This window comes from Mirounga leonina, unplaced genomic scaffold, assembly GCF_011800145.1.
Source record: "Mirounga leonina isolate KUSES-001 unplaced genomic scaffold, KU_Mleo_1.0 Mir_170, whole genome shotgun sequence".
Classification (NCBI taxonomy): domain Eukaryota; kingdom Metazoa; phylum Chordata; class Mammalia; order Carnivora; family Phocidae; genus Mirounga; species Mirounga leonina.
In genome coordinates, this window is record NW_023270433.1 from 44,761,048 (window position 1) to 44,768,028 (window position 6,981).

At 37.2% G+C, this 6,981-nt stretch overlaps 1 non-coding gene across 1 annotated transcript; it reads left to right on the forward strand.

Moving 5' to 3' along the window:
- Positions 1 to 497: 497 nt before the first annotated feature.
- On the forward strand, positions 498 to 600 carry LOC118018293. The gene has a single exon (XR_004681368.1). It is a non-coding gene; the product is annotated as a U6 spliceosomal RNA (small nuclear RNA).
- Positions 601 to 6,981: the final 6,381 nt, after the last annotated feature.

Below are 6,981 nucleotides of genomic sequence, written 5' to 3' on the forward strand. Positions count from 1 at the left end.
CCCCAGGTGATTCTAACATGCAGCCATAATTGAGAACCACTGTTCTAAACCTTTGTTTTACAGATAAAACAATTAACCCTATCAGTGACACATGCAAATTTAATGTTAAAACTAAAGCTAAAACTTCAGAGTTCCAGTTAATAACTCATTTCACTAACCCAAATGTTTTCAAATGTGCTTCCCCAGGCCTGGGGCTCCTCGGAGCTACTGCAGTAGGGACCACAGAAATAATGGGGATAAAAGAGCAGTCAGAGGTTTAGACCCACGTACCCCTCAACAAGAGCAGCTTTGATTTTTCTTTTTTATATGCTGGATTTGCTTTGCAAGATTTTTTCCAGGCAAGAAATTAAAAAAAAAAAAAAAAGTCTATCTGCTTAAAGTAAAATGGAGTTTTAAACTATTGCAAATAGACCATACATAAGTGGGAGATCCCCTTCTACGAAAAGAAAGAAAAAAAAAGGGAAGGACAGGGAAGGGAAGGGAAGAGAAGAGGAAGCTCACTGCAGCAGTATATATACTAAAATTGGACTAATACAGAGAAGATTAGCATGATCCCTACACATAGATAACACTCAAATTCATTAAGTGTTCCATTAAAAAAGAAAAAGAAGGAAAATTATGACTTCTTAAGGATAACTCAGGGCCAGTGGATAAAATTATATATGTTAAAATATAAATCTGGGGATTTTATCTGTTTCAGTCTAAGACAATGAAGAGTCCTTAAGGCCAGAAAGTAACTGCTTTTGATATCCCAATGTATATTTTATAATTCTCAAGGAGGGCTGTGTTCCTTCCAAGGTGTGAGATGGATTAAGACTGTCCCTAAGGGGCGCCTGGGTGGCTCAGTTGGTTAAGCGACTGCCTTCGGCTCAGGTCATGATCCTGGAGTCCCGGGATCGAGTCCCGCATCGGGCTCCCTGCTCGTCAGGGAGTCTGCTTCTCCCTCTGACCCTCCCCCCTCTCATGTGCTCTCTCTCATTCTCTCTCTCTCAAATAAATAAATAAAATCTTTAAAAAAAAAAAAAAAAAGACTGTCCCTAAGGAACACAGTTTTGAGAGGTGAGAGAACTTTTCATCAAACAAATGAAACATCAAACAAATGTTTCATTAAACAATTTCCCATTAAAGGGAAATTGAGCAAGGTGGAAGGTCAGGAGAGGAGGCCAGAAAAGGCTGTAGGAATAAGAGCAGGAAGTTGGATAGAGAATGCTAAGGCAGGAATTCAGGTTCCTAGAAGAAACTAGATTTATATTTATTTCATAGGCTAAATAAAAAAGGCATACAGTGGGTGCCTGGGTGGCTCAGTTGGTTAAGCAACTGCCTTCGGCTCAGGTTATGATCCCAGAGTCCTGGGATCGAGTCCCGCATCGGGCTCCCTGCTCGGCAGGGAGTCTGCTTCTCCCTCTGACCCTCACCCCTCTCAAGCTGTTTCTCTCTCTCTCTCTCTTTCTCTCAAAAATAAATAAATAAATAAAAATCTTAAAAAAAAAAAAAAAAGGCATGCAGCCTGAGAAGAAAAAGTGGAAGATGGCTATTTCACTGTCAAAATCTTTATCTGGAAAACCTCCATCCTTTTACCTTTGGAACAGCCTGGAACGATGAAAAAGTCAAGCCACAATGCTGAACATGCCTATTCACTGCAATGACATTGGCTAAGACTCATCAACATCTACTGAAATCTCGTAAGTTGTTACGTAGCACTTGCTCTCTACTTTTGCTTATTCACATCTTTCTGCCTATGAATTTCCAGCAGTCATCCATTCTTTTATTTTTATTTTTATATATGTTTATGTTCCCCATTACTATATAAAATCTCATTGATGTATTTCTGTTATTCATAATTGGAGATAGTATATAATTTATAAGAATAGCTATCATACACTAATCACCTACCACATGCCAAAAACCATGAGTGTTCAGCCTGTAAATATTATCTCTCATCCCCACAAAAACACTATGAAGTTAATGTGATCTACTTTCTACTCCTGGGGAATCTTGGGCTCAGAAAGGCTATTATAGCCCAAGGTCACACAACTTTAAACTATTTTCCTTAAGATTTTCAAAGCGCCTGTTGTTTACCATACCATACTCTTTCATTCTCTCCATAAGACCTCTGAATTAAGTGGAAATGCCCCCCATGTTTCTGAAATATGTAGGCCAGCAGTATTAAGCATATTTGAAGTTACTTTTATTTTCCATTAATGGGCCTCCATTTTCCTTTATACCCAGAGACCCTCAGGAAATTACTACTTTACTATGAAGTAAAGATTAAAGTAAAAAAGAATAAAAGTATTTATAAAAAGCATTTTGTAACATAGAATGATACTTATTTCTGAATGACACTTGAAAACTTTCATCAAATTTTATAAGGCGTAAACATTGTATATTAATGAATCTAGAAGCCCATCTCTATCTAATAGTTCATCTTAATGCCTATCTACCTTATAGCAGACCGTTACACACACTTATCTTTGAAAATCCTTTTTTTTTCCCCCTTTCCTCTTGCAAAATATCTAGAAAAAAACAACAACATTGTTGGGGGTGCCTGGGTGGATCAGTCGTTAAGCATCCAACTCTTGATTTCAGCTCAGGTCATGATTTCAGGGTCATGAGATTGAGCCCCATGTTGGGCTCCAGGCTGAGCTCTGGGCTAGGTATGGAGCCTGCTTAAGATTCTGTTTCCCTCTCCCTCAGCCCCTCCCCCACTTCTCTCCCTCTCTAAAAACAAACAAAAAACAAAACAAAAGAACACAGCATTGTCATTAGCACTTTGGGTTTCAAATGTTAAATTGTTTCTTATTAAAATCTTAAAAATAGGGGTGCCTGGGTGGCTCAGTCATTGGGCATCTGCCTTCGGCTCAGGTCATGGTCCTGGGGTCCTGGGATAGAGCCCCACATCAGGCTCCCTGCTCCGCAGAAGCTCTGCTTCTCCCTCTCCCACTCCCCCTATTTGTGTTGCCTCTCTCGCTGTCTCTCTCTCTGTGTCAAATAAATAAAAATAAAATCTTAAAAAAAAATAAATAAATAAAAATAAAAATCTTAAAAATAAAATGTAGAGGTCCTTTCTTCCATTTACCAAGGATGCATGCTTTAACTCCTCTCTAAAACAAATCCACCATTGTATAAATCTAACTGACAAAACACTAAAGTAAGATTTTGCTGGATCATTTTGTATTTCACATATATGTATGGTTTTGTTAATAGTTGATATTGACTTGTGATATAATCAGTATTCAGCTTCCAAGGGTTACACTATTTCCAATTCTCTCTTCTTTCAAAATTTAATCATGTTGCAGACATCTTTGCTTGCTGAAATAAAAATAACTATAAGCTACTGAATACTTAATATATCTTAGACATTTCAATCATTTTAAGTAGAATGTATTGATTTATCCTCATGACAAATCTATAAGGAACATACAAATATTACCCCCATTTTACAGGTAAGAAAACTGAGTTAAGTAATGTACCCAAAGTTACTCGGTTAACAAGTGTATAGCATTGATTCAAATCCAGGCAATCTGACTGTAGAATTCTTTGATGACATGGCTACTCCTTGACATACAACTTTCATTCCCTTTAGTCCTTCTTTTACTCTGCCTTAAATTATTGTTATACCTCATTGCCTGCACAAAATTATAAACAAGAGAAAGAGACTCTATCTTTTGTATTCCTTTTATCATCTTACCAGCATCTAAGATAAGGCCTTGCACAAAATAGGTGCCTAACAACTTGAACTAAAATATTAAATTAAATTGAACTAATTAAATTAATCATTTATTCATTCCATAAATATTTATTAAGTACATCTCTGTGCCAGTCACTGTAATATGTGATAGAGATAGAATGTTGAATAATATAAAGAAGGGCCTTTTTTGCCCTACTAAAATGAATATTCTAATTTGGAGACATTATTTTTTTAAATTTTTTATTGTTATGTTAATCACCATACATTACATCATTAGTTTTAGATGAAGTGTTCCATGATTCATTGTTTGTGCTTAACACACAGTGCGCCATGCAGAACGTGCCCTCCTCAATACCCATCACCAGGCTAACCCATCCTCCTACCCCCCTCCCTTCTAGAACCCTCAGTTTGTTTTTCAGAGTCCATCATCTCTCATGGTTCGTGAAGACATCATTTTAAAAAAAAAGTTCTAGTTAATCAGTGATACACTTGGTACAATTTTAGTTGTCTGTGCAAGAAACTCAACCAAAACTAGCTTAAATGAAAAGGCACCTTAATGTCTTACATTCCTGAAAAGTCTAAGAGGTGCTGACTTTAGACTCCATTAGATAGACCCAGGGCTTCAAAAATGACATCAGTAAATTTTGTCTTTCTCACTCTTGGTTCTGCTTTCCTCATTCTGTTTTGTCCTTAGGCAGAGTTCTCTCCACATGATGGCAACAAGAGCTCCCAGCAGCTCCAACTTAAAACCTAGCAACTAAGAGGTAGAGGATGTACTTTTTCCTTAAAGTTCCAGCAAAAATTTTTGGTGGGCTCTTACTGGCCATGTTTGGGTCACACATCCATCTCTAAATCAATCAAAATGGCCCAGCTAACTGGCCAGGCCCTGGTAATGTGCTCACAGCTCAACCCTGTGGTAAGTGGTGACTTCTAGAATGCTGGGGAAGAGGAAGCTTGCCAATAAATCATATAACTATTACTGTCAATGAGATAAAAGTGTTAGCTACTCCATATACTCACTGGGCAAGGAACAGTTCTCCATCCATATCCTTCAAAAAAATTACCCTTCATAAAATGATCACTACCCCCAAGAAAGATTTTGTAAACCTTAGTTTCAATCATTTTGTTGCATTGGTAACTGTACTAACCTCACCTGTTATATTTAACCCATTAGTTTAAAAAAGAGATAATCCCACCAACAAAAGCAGCAGGCTACTAGCCAGACTCTAAACTGATACATGCATTAAAGAGCTTAATTTGAGAGATACTTCATATTAAAAAAATCTAAATTTGAACAAAATGTTGTATTGCTTCTCCTAGATTGTTGGGATTATAATCTCTTCAATTTATACCATGTCCATAGAAATCCTTTCCTGAGTTCAATTTAAGCAATCTTTATCTCTATTGCATTGGCTAATCCCAAAACTGCTTGATAAAGACTGTCACAAAATAGCCCATAAAAAGTGAATTCAAAGTCAAACTGATTCACATATCAAATTCTGAAAAACAAAATTGTACAAAATGCAACTATAATGTAAAAAACACACTGGGAGACCAAAATTAATGGGAAGGTCAGGGAATGGGGAGCAAACAGACATAATTGAAGTATTCATTAACTCCTTTCATTTTGGGGGACTGAATGTATAAGTAGTGATAAACAACCACCCAGTTGATTATGGGAACGTGGGGAGCAATCAAAGTTTAAAAAAAAAGGAACAAGAAATCAAGGTAGCTAAAGGGAATAACTTGGAAACAGATAAGAAATAAAAATAAAGAAAGCAGCTAACAAACTGAAAAAGGTGACAGGGGAATCCTTAGGGGACAGTAAGGGAAAGTGGGCTTTCACGAAATGTAAGGACAGATTTCCAACTATAATCAAAAAGCTCAAGAAACATTAACATTGAGCCTTTTCGTTAAAATCAGAACTAAATGCAGCTGGTATCATTTCAGAGTCCAGTAGATAGCACCAATCTATAAGAAAAGATCCCTTGAGTATGCTTAGTGAAAAATTTAAAGGTACCAAAGTATATATGCCTACTGAATAAACCAGGCTAAGTATGAAAGCAATAAAAAGGGCAGTTTAAGACAAATAAGCAAACAATAAGACAAAGAAACAAAATTGATGAGAGCCTCTTCTTTCTAAGGAATTTGGAATTATCAAATCAAACAAGAAGGCCTGCTTAAGATGGTGAGTTCATGTATAAGAAAGGAATTTCTTGCTAAAATGTTAGTAAAGGAGTGGAGACCCAGACTGGGCTTCTCTACTTAGCAGGTCAACCTTATATTTTTCTGAAGCTTGACAGAAAGAATCTTATATATTCATCAAAGGAAATTTAATTTTCTCTGGAGCACACAGCCAGACAGCATTTTGCACCCTCTCTTGTAGTTAGTGAATAAGTTCTGAATAGTAGAATACAGGAGGGAGTGACAAATGATACTTCCAGGCCTGACCCTAAAATCTCTCGGGCCATCCTTTGAGATCTTTATCTCATTTGTCCAAGGAGAGAGCAGAGCCACTACATGGAAGGTGCCTGGTGCCCTGAAGGACTGCATGGGGCAGAGCCTCTCTGGGGACCCACAGCAAACTATGACATAAATATTAAATGCTAATTTTATTAAGCAAGCAGTATCAGCCTCCCCTAAATAATATACAAACATAGGCCCAGAACTTACTGAAGAAAATTGAATTGTTTACATTATAAAACCAGATGATTTTTGAAAAGAGAACTAAGGAGAGACAAAAAAGAAGGGTCCTTCAGTACAACTAAAATCCAGGGATAGATGAGGTGGAACTGGGAAAAAAAAAAAAAGTTCACAATATTTCAGATAGCAGAAGGGTATTTAAGAGAAAGGATGTCGAATATAAATTTGAATTGTATGCTGTGCTGTGCTGCACTGTGTGTTAATCCCCCTCTTGGATGCCAAATCTTTAGTAAAATTTGCTAAATGCAACGACTTTTTAAAAAATATTATCTTGGGATGTCTGGGTGGCTCAGTCAGTTAAGCGTCTGCCTTCAGCTCGAGTCATGATCCCAGAGTCCTGGGATCGAGTCCCGCATCGAGCCTGCTTCTCCCTCTCCCTTTGCTGCTCCCCCTGCTTGTGCTTGCTCTTTCTTTCTCTGTCAAATAAATAAGTAAAATCTTAAAAATATATATATTTCTTGATAGTGAATGAATCTAATCAGAGTGGTGTCTAGCAGGGTAATATAAGGGAGAAAGAGAGCAGTGTGCACAGGAGGGGAAACAAAGAGTGGAGATTAAGAATTTAGTAATAGCAGCTTTCTTACTTATTC